Genomic DNA, 16,350 nt, shown 5'->3' with positions numbered 1-16,350 from the left:
TTGTTAGAATGTATAATGAGTAACAAATAAAATTATACTTAAGACCCAATGTCTTCACGTCTCCTTTCATTAATATTCATGTGTTTTTCGAACATTGCTTGTGTGGACTAACACACTTTTGCTTCAATATTCTGACCGGTTGATATTTCTGCATGCAACTTACCTGAAAACTGGGCTACCTCCTCCCACAGTTCCAGTAAACACAAATGCCAACAATGCTTAGGCTAATTTAGGAAGTAAAATTCTATTACAACATAGTAATACTACGCTTTGAGGTATAGGCCTAATTTTATTATTTGAATGGAAACAGTGTATAATATGAGAGATCGTGATACCTCATCTCAAAATAGGGCTACTGAATGTTAGCTCCCTCACTTCAAAGGCAGTTATAGTCAATGAACTAATCACTGATCATAATCTTGATGTGATTGGCCTGACTGAAACATGGCTTAAGCCTGATGAATTTACTGTGTTAAATGAGCCCTCACCTCCTGGTTACACTAGTGACCATATCCCCAGTGCATCCCGCAAAGGCGGAGGTGTTGCTTACATTTACGATAGCAAATTTCAATTTACAAAAAAATAAATAATGTTTTCGTCTTTTGAGCTTCTAGTCATGAAATCTATGCAGCCTACTCAATCACTTTTTACAGCTACTGTTTACAGGCCTCCTGGGCCATATACAGCGTTCCTCACTGAGTTCCCTGAATTCCTATCGGACCTTGTAGTCATAGCAGATAATATTCTAATTTTTTGTGATTTTAATATTCACATGGAAAAGTCCACAGACCCACTCCAAAAGGCTTTCGGAGCCATCATCGACTCAGTGGGTTTTGTCCAACATGTCTCTGGACCTACTCAATGTCACAGTCATACTCTGGACCTAGTTTTGTCCCATGGAATAAATGTTGTGGATCTTAATGTTTTTCCTCATAATCCTGGACTATCGGACCACCATTTTATTACGTTTGCAATCGCAACAAATAATCTGCTCAGACCCCAACCAAGGAGCATCAAAAGTCGTGCTATAAATTCTCAGACAACCCAAAGATTCCTTGATGCCCTTCCAGACTCCCTCTGCCTACCCAAGGACGTCAGAGGACAAAAATCAGTTAACCACCTAACTGAGGAACTCAATTTAACCTTGCGCAATACCCTAGATGCAGTTGCACCCCGAAAAACATTTGTCATAAGAAACTAGCTCCCTGGTATACAGAAAATACCCGAGCTCTGAAGCAAGCTTCCAGAAAATTGGAACGGAAATGGCGCCACACCAAACTGGAAGTCTTACGACTAGTTTGGAAAGACAGTACATTGCAGTATCGAAGAGCCCTCACTGCTGCTCGATCATCCTATTTTTCCAACTTAATTGAGGAAAATAAGAACAATCCGAAATGTCTTTTTGATACTGTCACAAAGTTAACTAAAAAGCAGCATTCCCCAAGTGAGGATGGCTTTCACTTCAGCAGTAATAAATTCATGAACTTCTTTGAGGAAAAGATCATGATTATAAGAAAGCAAATTACGGACTCCTATTTAAATCTGCGTATTCCTCCAATGCTCAGTTGTCCTGAGTCTGCACAACTCTGCCAGGACCTAGGATCAAGAGAGACACTCAAGTCTTTTAGTACTATATCTCTTGACACAATGATGAAAATAATCATGGCCTCTAAACCGTCAAGCTGCATACTGGACCCTATTCCAACTAAACTACTGAAAGACCTGCTTCCTGTGCTAGGCCCTCCTATGTTGAACATAATAAACGGCTCTCTATCCACCGGATGTGTACCAAACTCACTAAAAGTGGCAGTAATAAAGCCTCTCTTGAAAAAGCCAAACCTTGACCCAGAAAATATAAAAAACTATCGGCCTATATCGAATCTTCCATTCCTCTCAAAATGTTTTGAAAAAGCTGTTGCGCAGCAAATCACTGCCTTCCTGAAGACAAGCAATGTATACGAAATGCTTCAGTCTGGTTTTAGACCCCCTCATAGCACTGAGACTGCACTTGTGAAGGTGGTAAATTACCTTTTAATTTCTGTCCTCGTGCTCCTAGACCTTAGTGCTGCCTTTGATACCATCGATCACCACATTCTTTTGGAGAGATTGGAAACCCAAATTGGTCTACACGGACAAGTTCTGGCCTGGTTTAGATCTTATCTGTCGGAAGGATATCAGGTTGTCTCTGTGAATGGTTTGTCCTCTGACAAATCAACTGTACATTTCGGTGTTCCTCAAGGTTTCGTTTTAGGACCACTATTGTTTTCACTATATATTTTACCTCTTGGGGATGTCATTCGAAAACATAATGTTATCTTTTACTGCTATGCGGATGACACACTGCTGTACATTTCAATGAAACATGGTGAAGCCCCAAAATTGCCCTCGCTAGAAGCCTGTGTTTCAGACATAAGGAAGTGGTTGGCTGCAAACTTTCTACTTTTAAACTCAGACAAAACAGAGATGCTTGTTCTAGGTCCCAAGAAACGAAGAGATCTTCTGTTGCATCTGACAATTAATCTTGATGGTTGTAAAGTCGTCTCAAATAAAACTGTGAAGGACCTCGGCGTTACTCTGGTCCCTGATCTCTCTTTTGACGAACATATCAAGACTGTTTCAAGGACAGCTTTTTTCCATCTACGTAACATTGCAAAAATCTGAAACTTTCTGTCCAAAAATTATGCAGAAAAATGTATCCATGCCTTTGTTACTTCTAGGTTAGACTACTGCAATGCTCTACTTTCCGGCTACCCGGATAAAGCACAAAATAAACTTCAGTTAGTGCTAAATACGGCTGCTAGAATCCTGACTAGAACCAAAAAATGTGATCATATTACTCCAGTGCTAGCCTCCCTACACTGGCTTCCTGTTAAGGCAAGGGCTGATTTCAAGGTTTTACTGCTAACCTACAAAGCATTACATGGGCTTGCTCCTACCTATCATTCTGATTTGGTCCTGCCGTACATACCTACACGTACACTACGGTCACAAGACGCAGGCCTCCTAATTGTCCCTAGAATTTATATGCAAACAGCTGGAGGCAGGGCTTTCTCCTATAGAGCTCCATTTTTATGGAATTGTCTGCCTACCCATGTGAGAGACGCAGACTCGGTCTCAACCTTTAAGTCTTTACTGAAGACTCATCTCTTCAGTGGGTCATATGATTGAGTGTAGTCTGGCCCAGGAGTGTGAAGGTGAACGTAAAGGCTCTGGAGCAACGAACCGCCCTTGTTGTCTCTGCCTGTGGTCCCGTGTGGCTCAGTTGGTAGAGCATGGCGCTTGCAACGCCAGGGTTGTGGGTTCATTCCCCACAGGGGGACCAGGATGAATATGTATGAACTTTCCAATTTGTAAGTCGCTCTGGATAAGAGCGTCTGCTAAATGACTTAAATGTAAATGCCTGGCCGGTTCCCCTCTCTCCACTGGGATTCTCTGCCTCTAACCCTATTACAGGTCACTGGCTTACTGGTGCTCTTTTATGCCGTCTCTAGAAGGGGTGCGTCACTTGAGTGGGTTGAGTCACTGACGTGATCTCCCTGTCTGGGTTGGCGCCCCCCCCCCCCCCCCTTCCTTGGGTTGTGCCGTGGCGGAGATCTTTGTGGGCTATACTCGGCCTTGTCTCAGGATGGTAAGTTGGTGGTTGAAGATATCCCTCTAGTGGTGTGGGGGCTGTGCTTTGGCAGAGTGGGTGGGGTTATATCCTTCCTGTTTGGCCCTGTCCGGACGGGGCCACAATGTCTTCTAACCCCTCCTGTCTCAGCCTCCAGTATTTATGCTGCAGTAGTTTGTGTGTCGGGGGGCTAGGGTCAGTCTGTTATATCTGGAGTACTTCTCCTGTCTTATCCGGTGTCCTGTGTGAATTTAAGTATGCTCTCTCTAATTTCTCTCTTTCTTTCTCTCTCTCGGAGGACCTGAGCCCTAGGACCATGCCTCAGGACTACCTGGCATGATGACTCCTTGCTGTCCCCAGTCCACCTGGTCGTGCTGGACCAGGTGGACTGGTCCACCCTGACCTGTTCACCGGACGTGCTACCTGTCCCAGACCTGCTGTTTTCAACTCTCTAGAGACAGCAGGAGCGGTAGAGATACTCTTAATGATCGGCTATGAAAAGCCAACTGACATTTACTCCTGAGGTGCTGACTTGCTGCACCCTCGACAACTACTGTGATTATTATTATTTGACCGTGCTGGTCATTTATGAACATTTGAACATCTTGGCCATGTTCTGTTATAATCTCCACCCGGCACAGCCAGAAGAGGACTGGCCACCCCTCATAGCCTGGTTCCTCTCTAGGTTTTTTCCTAGGTTTTGGCCTTTCTAGGGAGTTTTTCCTAGCCACCGTGCTTCTACACCTGCATTGCTTGCTGTTTGGGGTTTTAGGCTGGGTTTCTGTACAGCACTTTGAGATATCAGCTGATGTAAGAAGGGCTATATAAATAAATTTGATTTGAATTTGATTATTAAAGACATAAAACGCAACATACAACAATTTAAATATTTCTGAGTTACAGTTCATAGAAGGAAATCAGTCAATTTAATGAATTCATTAGGCCCTAATCTAATCTATGGATTTCACATGACTGGGAAGGGATGCAGCCAGCCCCCCCCACAGACAATCCCGCAGGTGAAGAAGCCGGATGTGAAGGTCCTGGGCTGGTGTGGTTACATGTGATCTGCGGTTGTGAGGCCCGTTAGACATACTGCCAAATTCTCTAAAATTACTTTGGAGGTGACTTAAATTATCATTACATTCTCAGGCAACAGCTCTGTTGGACATTCCTGCAGTCTGCAAGCCAATTGCACGCTCCCTCAAAACTTGAGACATCTGTAGCATTGTGTTGTGTGACAAAAATGCACATTTTAGAGTGATCTTTTATTGTACCCAGCACAAGTTGCACATGTGTAAAAAAGAGAAATGTTCACTAACAGGGATGTAAACAAATTTGTGCACAAAATTTGAGAGAAATAAGCTTTTTGTGCATAGGGAAAATTACTGGGATCTTTTATTTCAGCTCACGAAACATTGGCCCACCACCTTACATTTTGTGTTTATATTTTTGTTCAGTATAATTGAGGATTTTAATTAACATTGCACTGGTATAAAATATGTCCTCGTGAAGAACCTAATAAAAAAGACATTGGTAGGCCCGTAGGTATCGTTTCAGAATACAGATGTATCATGAAGCTAGTGCGCATGCCAGAACTCTGTTCCATTAGATGTCTATCAATGAGAATGTTGTGAATAATAAACGACAGTTGGAAGACAACATAGATATGCATTTGTAAGCTCAAAATCACTGTAAAATTCAGATTGTAGCTTGAGACAGCATGGAAAGACTTTCATTCATTTCATTCTCGTTGGAAGGAAATATCCCATTAAGCGAGTCAAAAATCTTTGCTCTACATACGACAGACAAGTCCAAATTTCATAAAAGAGACAGTTCACACCAATTTCCCTTAAGATAGGAGAAAGCTCACCTTGACAGTCTGGTCCAAGGATGCAGTAGCTACTCGAGACTGGGGTCCCATCAGGCCACAGTGGATGTTGGTGATGGGGAGAGAGTGACGGCACAGGACATGGCGAGGCTCAGGGGTGAGTGACGGGTCCAGCTGAACTACACTGCAACACATGTGGTGGTCATTTATCTACATATGCATAAAATTGCTGGGATTTCACATTAAGTAGTGAAGGTGACTAGCACTGATTACACACTAACCTCAGAACACCAATAAAATTCCATTACAATCATTTTAATCTTTCTACCTCACATGTAAAAGTAAACCAAAAACGTATTTCCTTTGTATTTGCTAAGGTTTGACCATTTAAAAACTAGAATATCACTATTATTTTAGCAATAATTAGTCGTGAAAAAATATATTATTTTCCTGTATTCTTAGTCAGAGCATTTGGGCCAAAAATGCAATTACAGCTTCCTGAGCTTCACTGGTTCTGGCTCAGTAGAGACAACATCTTGCCAGAGCAGGACAGGAGAAAAGGAAAGAGGGAGGCATATAGGTGGATGAGCAGAGACAGAGGAAAAGATATGGGGATAGAAAGCCTGCTGATTAAATGAGCAGGACCCAGGCCCCATTCTGTCAGTTCAGCAGCGAGAGGCGCTCCCTGGCAGGATTTCAGGGACAACCAGTCTGCATCAACATCTGTGACAAACATCACCCGTAACAGGAACACACCGCAGCATGGGCTTCTGCTCTGGCGTGTGCTCATAAAAAGGGAGGAGAAGAAGCCTGGGGCGTTCTGAGGAAAAATCAAACCCCTAACAGACTTCCAGGTGCAATACTCCCTTTTGGAGCCAATTTCGTCTCAAAGTTGCTCAGGGTGTATTGCAGCGATATTACTATGGACACGTCCGATCATTAAGTCCCACTGGGAAGGGGTCGATGCAAACCACTTAATGTCGGTGCGTGGGCCCGACCAAGGCATTTCTTCACAGGTGAAAGATGCATTTCCCGATGCAGCCCGGTGGCCATTTAAAATTCCTCTCAGACCCGTAGCACCCCCTCTTTATGCTACATTGAGTTTCACATTGCCCCTTCAAAAAGGGAAGGTCAGAGAAAGTAGCAAACACTGGACTTCAAACTTTAATTGGGAATTAAAGTCAGACAAAGAGAGTGGATGTGCTTGTGATATACACTGAGTGTACAAAACATTAGGAACACCTTCCTAATATTGAGTTGCACCCCCTTTTGTCTGTTCATCAGGGTATGGACTACAAGGTGTCGAAAGCGTTCCACAGGGATGCTGGCCCATGATGACTCCAATGTCTCCCACATGTGTCAAGTTGGCTGGATGTCCTTTGGGTGGTGGACCATTCTTGAGTGTGAAAAACCCAGCAGCATTGCAGTTCTTGACACACTCAAACCAGTGCGCCTGGCACCTACTACCAAACTCCGTTGAAAGGCACTTCAATATTTTGTCTTGCCCATTCACCCTCTGAATTGGCCACACATACACAATCAATGTCTCAAGGCTTAAAAATCCTTCTTTAACATGTCTCCTCCCCTTCATTTACACTGATTGAAGTGGATTCAACAAGCGTTCATAGATTTCACCTGGTCAGTCTATACCATGTAAAGAACAAGTGTTGATAATGTTTTCTACACTCAGTGTATAACTATGTATGTTGTATTGTCACATACACTGGATAGGTGCAGTGAAATGTGTTGTTTTACAGGGTCAGCCATAGTAGTACAGCACCCCTGGAGCAAACTAGGGTTAAGTCTCTTCGACAGATTCTCTCACCTTGTCGCCTTGGGTACTCGAACCAGCGACCTTTCAGTTACTGGCCCAACGCTCTAACCTGCCACCTTATACAGTGGGCTCCAAAATTACTGGCACCCCTGACTGGCAATACACAAACAATACTTAAAAAAATATAAACAATATAATTATAGAGATAAACTCAAAATACCAACATGTGACAAATACAGTACTTTATTAATGTTTCAATGGAACCAACCAAATCATAACATTTATTTTGTATTAAATAATTGTAACCAAAATCAAGGTTTCATAATTATTGGCACTCCTCATTTAGTACTTAGTATAACCACCTCTGGCAAGGATAACAGCATGGAGTCTTTTCCTGTCGTGTTTGACAAGGTTAAGGAACACATTTGGAAGGATTTTGGACCATTCCTCTATGCAGATCCTTTCAAGATCCTTCACATTCTTGGACTTGCGCTTATCAACTGCCCTCTTCCACTCAGCCCACAGGTTTTCGATTGGATTTTTGTCTGGAGACTGAGATGGCCATGGCAGAACATTGATTTTGATGTCACAGAACCATTTCTGTGTCGATCTTGAGATATGTTTCGGGTCATGGTCTTGTTGGAAAGTCCACCTACGGCCAAGTCCCAGTCTTCTGGCAGAGGCAACCAGATTGTCAGCCAAAATTGCCTGATACTTGGTGGAATTCATTATGCCATCAATCTTAAAAACCTCTTCTGGCTGCAAGCCCTAAGTCGGGATCAATATGACAACAGCCACTTCAAGTGCAGGGCGCGAAATTCAAAATATATTTTTTAGAAATATTTAACTTTCACACATTAACAAGTCCAATACAGCAAATGAAAGGTACACATCTTGTGAATCCAGCCAACATGTCCGATTTTTAAAATGTTTTACAGCGAAAACAGCACGTATATTTATGTTAGCTCACCACCAAATACAAAAAAGGACAGACATTTTTCACAGCACAGGTAGCATGCACAAAGCCAACCTAACTAACCAAGAACCAACCAAACTAACCAACAAACAACTTCATCAGATGACAGTCTTATAACATGTTATTCAATAAATCTATGTTTTGTTCGAAAAATGTGCATATTTCAGGTATAAATCATAGTTTACATTGCAGCTACAATCAGAAATTGCACCGAAAGCAGACAGAATAATTACAGACACCAACGTCAAATACCTAAATACTCATCATAAAAAAATTCTGAAAAATACATAGTGTACAGCAAATGAAAGACAGGCATTTTGTGATTCCAGACAATATTTCCGATTTCTTAAGTGTTTTACAGCGAAAACACAATATAGCGCTATATTAGCTTACCACAATAGCCAGAAACACAAGCCATTTCCCAGCAGCAAAAGTTAGCGATCGTAACAAACCAGCAAAAGATATATAATTTTTGACTAACCTTGATATGCTTCATCAGATGACAGTCCTATAACATCAGGTTATACATACACTTATGTTTTGTTCGAAAATGTGCATATTTAGAGCTGAAATCAGTGGTTATACATTGTGCTAACGTAGCTACTTTTTCCCACAACGTCCGGATATTTTTCTGACACTTTTTCTGACACACATATTCTGACCAAATAGCTATTCATAAACATAACTAAAAAATACATGTTGTATAGGAAATGATAGATACACTAGTTCTTAATGCAATCGCCGTGTTAGAATTCTAAAAATAACTTCATTACGACATAAGGCTTACGTTATGGCGAGCGAGTGCCCAAAACCTGGGCGCAAAACTAATAGTACACAGTTCGACAGATATATGAAATAGCATCATAAAATGGGTCCTACTTTTGATGAGCTTCCATCAGAATGTTGTACAAGAGGTCCTTTGTCAAGAACAATCGTTGTTTGGATTTAGAACGTCCTTTTTCCCTCTTGAATTAGCAAGCGCACTAGCCAAGTGGCGCGAAGCTCTCCTTCCTGAACAAAGGCACACAACGCAACACGCCTAACGTCCCGAATAAATTTCAATAGTCTAATAAAACTATATTGAAAAAACATACTTTACGATGATATTGTCACATGTATCAAATAAAATCAAAGCCGGAGATAGTAGTCGCCTATAACGACAGCTGTACAGAAGGCAATCCCCGGTTCCTTCTCGCGCCTTCCTGAAAACAGGAAATGGGTGACACGTCATTCCAAGAGGATTTATTCCAACTCAGACCAAGATAAACACTCCATTTCTTCTCTCACTGCCTCTTGACATCTAGGGGAAGGTGTATGACGTGCATGTATACTAATACGTATCATGCCCATCTATAGGCAGGACCTAGAACAGAGCATAGTTTTCAGACTTTACACTTCCTGGTCAGGAAGTTTGTGCCAAATGAGTTCTGTTTTACTCACAGATATAATTCAAACGGTTTTAGAAACTAGAGAGTGTTTTCTATCCAATAGTAATAATAATATGCATATTGTACGAGCAAGAATTGAGTACGAGGCCGTTTGAAATGGGCACCTTTTATCTGGCTACTCAATACTGCCCCTGCAGCCCAAACAGGTTAACCAGTGCCCCATGACCTCTGGAATTAAAACAGCCCCAAAACATCACCGACCCACCTCCATATTTCACCGTGGGTATGAGATGCCTCTCCTTGTATGCATCTCTGTTTCGACGCCAAACATGCCGATGCTGTATCTGAACAAAACGTTCAATATTGGTCTCATCTGACCAGAGCACCTTCTTCCAGTCATAATTTAAATTACGTTTGGCAAACTCCAAGCGCTTGCATCTGTGTTTTGGGGTCAGAAAGGGCTTTCTTCTGGCAACCCTTCCAAAGAGCCTGTGGTTGTGGAGGTGGCATCTGATGGTGCTTTTTGAAACCTGGTGACCCCAAGACTCCACCAAGGCTTGCAATTCTTTCACAGTGATTCTTGGGGATTTTGGTGCTTCGCTCACCATCCTCCTCCCTATCCTGGGGGGCAAAATGCATTTGTGTCCTCTACCTGTGAGGTTTACAACTGTTCCATATCTTTTGAATTTTTTAATATTTGTCCTGACAGTGCTCAGTGGTATATTCAATCGTTTGTGGATCTTCTTGTAGCCATTACCAGATTTATGAAGGTCTACGACCATCTGTCTCTTTGAACTGCCCGTTCTTTTGTTTTCTTCATGGTGTTGGATGACAGCAGGATATTGCATGTGTTTTACCTCATTATTATACCCTAGTGAAACAGGAAGTGATGTAATGGCTCAATATAGTTCCTTAAGACTTAGATAAACTTAAATAAGTGGAATTTAATGTGTGGCTGTTATTTACAATAATCTTTAAGGGTGCCATTAATTGTGAAACCTTGATTTGGAGGACATTGTTTTTTTTAAATTATTTTTAAAATTATTTTGGTTGGTTCCATTGAAACATTAATAAATACAGTATTTCTCACATGTTGGTATTTTGAGTTTCTCTATAATTATATTGTTTATATTTGTTTAAGCATTGTTTGTGCATTGCCATTAAGCGTTGCCAGTAATTTTGGAGCCCACTGTATATAGTCGTAGCTTCAGTCATGTCAATAAGATCCTCCTCTCCACCCTCTCAGGGCTGGGCGTCTCAGGCTCTACACACTCCTGGATTGCATCCTACCTGGCAGGCCGCTCCTACCAGGTGACGTGGAGAGGATCTGTGTCTGCACTAGGGCTGTTGCGGTGACTTTTACCGGTCACGAGTCATGAAGGCAGTCAAATTCCACGTGACCGTTTAGTCACGCTAATTAGGCTTCTCCAAGCTCTGATGCTGCTGATGGTCATTAGTAGCCTACCAAACTTGCTAACTACCTGGTACTCAGCACTCTATTGTCCCTCTAACATCAATGCAAATGTATTTGAAAATCTAAATCAAACACTTAATGAGAGCCCATGAGCTCATGTTGCGCAACATTTCTATAGGCTATGCAATTGTGTTAGAAAACAGGGTGATGGCCTCTTAAAAAGAGTACCCATCAGCTTTCTATAGGCTAGGCCTACTATATTTATTCTCTACGTTCCTAATAATTTAGCACATTGATTCTCTTTACAACAGGAGTATAGCCTACCTGGCTGGCATGAAAATTAATCACAGGAAAAGGGTCCTCCATTCGCTATTTAAGTGCATAGATGACATGTATTTTTTCCCCTGCCACGATACAGGTGCATGATAATGGTCCATTCTAAATCAAAACAAATTTCACATATTATTTAGTAAACAATACCGGTCAAATGTTTTAGAACACCTACTCAAATGGGGGGGGGGGGGGGGTGGGGGGTGATGAAATTGTCAGGGAATTGGGATGGCGGAATTGCATGGCTGAAAGGCTGTGGAGGAAGAATAAAAGATAGTCTACCTTCAAAGTCTACCTTCAAAATGCCATTGAATTGGAGCGATGATGCATTATTCATCTCCATCTCAGGGCAGTATGATGTACTTTCCAGCTTTTCCCCCATGTATTATTACTCAAGCACTGTCCTTTAAGAGATGTGGACCGTGTTCGTCTCGTCGCAGGACATCAGACAAACGAGGGGCTACAAACTTGTTTAACATTCAGTTCAATTTCACACCTGAAAATATTGCTGTCAGTCTCTCCTCTGCCTTTAGCAAAGCGAAGCGCACTCCTTTGTCGACAAAAGACCAGTGCCTTGGTGCACTTAAGGATATTTCAAAGCATAAGATAGGAGAAATATTTATTCTCGGATAAGAATAAGATAGATTTTGCCTGACTGACGCAGATGAAGCTCTGACAAAAAAAAGACAAAAAAACCCAGGTGGACAGATGAAATCTCTGACCACCTGGATACAGAAGATGAAATTGTGTTTGTGAGATAACATTGGTATTGCCGAGAATTTGACAAGCATTTTCCATTTTAAAGTATGGTGGTGTAAGCCTCTGCTTTGAGGGTGAAATGGTTGCTACAAAGATAGTGCGTTGTAGGCAGGAGGACCTGTCAAGAACTTTGATACATCAAAAGCTAAATTGGAGTTGAGAGACGTCTCGCTCTCCCCCTGATGTTGACTGCTGATATAGGCATAGGGAAGTTCCATTTCAAACTGTATACTGGGCCATACGGTTGACACCATTTCTTAAGTAGTATTTGACTTCCTTGCTGCCTCCCTTCAGGATATTGAGCATCTGTTGCTGAATCTTATCCTCATTTCATCATCTAAGTCAAGGCCTTGCAGACATGGAGCATGTAGCAGAAAGGCTGGCTGATGGTAGTACCGTGACAGGTTCATTGGCAACATAACATGCTCTAAAAGAAAAAAATAATTGATCATTTTGGAAAGTAGCCAGTCGTATACATTCATAGTCAATCCAAAGCCTCAACATATCGTTTTCACTGGCAGGTAGAAGGACTGAGGAAGACTGACTAGCAACAGTCTAAATCTTACCAATTCCATTTCAATTAGCTAACCTCATTTCTGAGGGAAATGAGAAAATATGAGAACAGGTTTACATGTGTTAAACTATCTTGCTTACCACAATCTGTAAATTTCCATTCCCCTTCAGTCCTGACAACCACTAGCAATGGAAGTCTCACATTGCCACCTATTGGAGAAGAGTTACTTCACTATCATTCAGCCCAGAGGAAATCAAATCACAACAATGAGTCACTGAGTAGGCAAACGGACTGATCAACAAATCATAATGAGTTGTAATCAATTGAATAATCAATTGAAAGAGGCCGACCATCAGTCATATTTCTTGCACAATTCAACTCACATGCAATCTGTTCAATTTGTTCTCAGAATAGTTAAGACCCCTTGTATTGCTCCCATGATAACAATCCATTCAACAAAAATCTGACTCGGAGAGGAGTAGATGTCAGTGTTTCATAGCTCTACACGTCTTCTTGATTAAATACTCAAACTCGGTAAACCAGTTTATTACTCTCCCTGCCAACGATCAAAGTAGTAATCACATTTTCCCCCTGAGATGAACAGATCTGAAACACCTTAGAAATATTCAGATCCTAAGGGCTTGTGATCAAAATTACAATTGGGTTTCGGTCCGCTGTTTGTAAAAGGTTCAGAGAATGCAGTGGAACCTATTTCTCGATTTCTCAAGTTGGCAAGCACAAAATTGGATAATGTCACAGCGGATAGACTGTTAACATGGCACAAAATGCATCAGAGTCACTGTTACAAGCCCAGTCTAACCAAATGTCACCTGTCACTTCAAAAGCAAGGTGCGTCCAATCGTGAGTCAGTGTAATGTAGTAATGTAATTACTACATTGAGAGAACAATTCCATTTGCCCACAGTAACTTGATGACAGGTGTTAAAGACACTAATTGTGGCGGAGGTTTGAAAGCATTTCTGGCAGCTGATTTTAAACCTTCCTGCAAAAGTCTCTCCCCTAGTAAAAGAAAACTCAAATAATCCTGATGAAGTCTAAAGTAAACTAAATGTAACATATCTGCATTAACATCTAACTGAAATTCTGATACCTAAGGACAATATTCTGTAGCACTTTAGTTGAACTTTCCATCTTATGGCCTACATAAACTAGCTAGTTGGCATTAATTAGGGGACCTAAATGGCTTGCCAACTCAGTTGTCATAAGCTGACATCAGCTGCCATGACAAGTTATGACATCTGTTATGTAGACCCTATCACCGAGGGTTCAAGTACAATGTTAGCAAATACTCTGTGTTACAGTGAGCAGAATCCAGTGTAAAAGCTGTTTGTACCTGGCCAGACTCCAGACCAGTGTCAGGTTGTCTTTGCCTCCTGAGATAAAATGGCTGCTGTCGTCAGTGAAGCGATGGCAGGTCAGGTCTTGGTAATGGCGATTCAAGATGGCTAGCAAATTCCCAGTGGAAACCTGGAATGACAATAATTACATTATCATTAACATCAAATACTTCTTAATCTAGAGTAGATGACAAGCTCATTCTATCACTGTATGACCATGTATTTCACTGACTAGCGGAATATTGCCTTAAAGTCATGCTGTTACAATAGAAATTTTGAAAAAAAAGAGAAACCCCACCTTCACTTCGAAAAAAAAAAGGTACTTAGCTGAACATAACTTGTGTTTGTTTATCGATGCGTAAAACAGAGATGGCGAGGAAATCAAACAGAAAATTAAGTATTTACACAGTCATTAAATATGTGAATAAAATTACATTTCATGAGAGTAGTAATCTCACGTCTCATCATTAAAAAAAACAGGCCATAATGAGGGCATAAACAGCCGCTTGGAACTGGTGAGGCAAAGATGGCCTGATTGCCGATATGCTGCCTAACAGCATCAACAGCAGCTACTAAAAGGCAATTCCACGCTAAGAGAATGATGCCGAGACTGATTTTTCACTTTAAAATGTATGCCAAACAAAAACCAATGATTAAAATGTATGTCAAACTGTGCAAAGTCTCTGCATCTTTCGGTTACTGTGGAATTGCCCTAAGATCAAACGTTAGGCCCAACTGTACCTTCCTGACAACTCAAGTCAGGACCATTAATTCTATCCTCAAAGTAGTACTGAGGCATTTAGAAGAAGATTATGCATTAGGGATGTAACATTTACCGATACACTCATATCTTAAACATTTGATGGTATCATCTGTGGGACACCAAACCGATCCAAATGTAGCATGCGTCGGTCAGAAATTAGATTCAAATGTTACGAATCACTGGCTCACTAAAATGTTTTGCTCAAATGACTTTCTACCTTCTAAAGATACCTCTCATCTTTTGAGATCACTGCGTCCTCTACTTCAGTGTCGAACTAAGCATGTAATTGTGTTGACAGTCATTGATCTACAAGTCAATTTGCATGCCGAACCACCCCAGGTAATATCAGTAGCCTAGTCAAACTGCGAGCACTGCACAGACTAGAGGTCGACCGATTATGATTTTTCAACGCCGATACCGATTATTGGAGGACCAAAAAAATACGATACCGATTAATCAGATGATTTTTTATTTTTTAATAATGACAATTACAACAATACTGAATGAACACTTATTTTAACTTAATACATCAATAAAATCAATTTAGCCTCAAATAAATAATGAAACATGTTCAATTTGGTTCAAATAATGCAAAAACAAAGTGTTGAAGAAAGTAAAAGTGCAATATGTGCCATGTAAAAAAGCTAACATTTAAGTTCCTTGCTCAGAACATATGAAAGCTGGTGGTTCCTTTTAACATGAGTCTTCAATATTCCCAGGTAAGAAGTTTTAGGTTGTAGTTATTATAGAAATTATAAGACTATTTCTCTCTATACGATTTGTATTTCATATACCTTTGACTATTGGATGTCCTTATAGGCCACAGGTGTCAAACTCATTCCACGGGGGGCCGAGTGTCTGCGGGTTTTCGCTCCTCCCTTGTACTTGATTGATGAATTAACATCACTAATTAGTTAGGAACTCCCCACACCTGGTTGTCTAGGGCTTTATTGAAAGGAAAAACCAAAAACCTGCAGACACTAGGCCCTCCGTGGAATGAGTTTGACACCCCTGTTATAGGCACTTTAGTATTGCCAGTGTAACAGTATAGCTTCTGTCCCTCTCCTCGCCCCTACCTGGGCTCGAACCAGGAACACATCGACAACAGCCACCCTCGAAGCAGCATTACCCATGCAGAGCAAGGGGAACAACTACTCCAAGTCTCAGAGCGAGTGACGTTTGAAACGCTATTAGCGCGCACCCCGCTAACTAGCTAGCCATTTCACATCGGTTACACCAGCCTAATCTTAGGAGTTGATAGGCTTGAAGTCAGAAACAGCGCAATAGCTGCTGGCAAACGCACGAAAGTGCTGTTTGAATGAATGCTTACGAGCCTGCTGCTGCCTATCATCGCTCAGTCAGACTGCTCTATCAAATCATAGACTTAAACTATCATTTCGAAAACAAAACGTTTATTCTTTCAGTGAAATACGGAACCATTCCGTATTTTATCTAACGGGTGGCATCCCTAAGTCTAAATATTGCTGTTACATTGTACAACCTTCAATGTTATGTCATAATTATGTACAATTCTGGCAAATTAATTACGGCCTTTGTTAGGATTAAATGGACTTCACACAGTTCGCAATGAGCCAGGCGGCCCAAACTGCTGCATATACCCTGACTGCTTGCACGGA

General features: G+C 41.3%; 1 pseudogene; it reads right to left on the bottom strand.

Moving 5' to 3' along the window:
- LOC120053950 overlaps positions 1-14,798 on the bottom strand; it is a 77,554-nt pseudogene extending 62,756 nt beyond the window's left edge.
- Between the last annotated feature and the right edge of the window lie 1,552 nt (positions 14,799-16,350).

This window comes from Salvelinus namaycush, chromosome 9 (assembly GCF_016432855.1).
Source record: "Salvelinus namaycush isolate Seneca chromosome 9, SaNama_1.0, whole genome shotgun sequence".
NCBI lineage: Eukaryota > Metazoa > Chordata > Actinopteri > Salmoniformes > Salmonidae > Salvelinus > Salvelinus namaycush.
The sequence above is the reverse complement of the archived record's forward strand: the minus strand, read 5'-3'. Positions and strand labels throughout refer to the sequence as shown.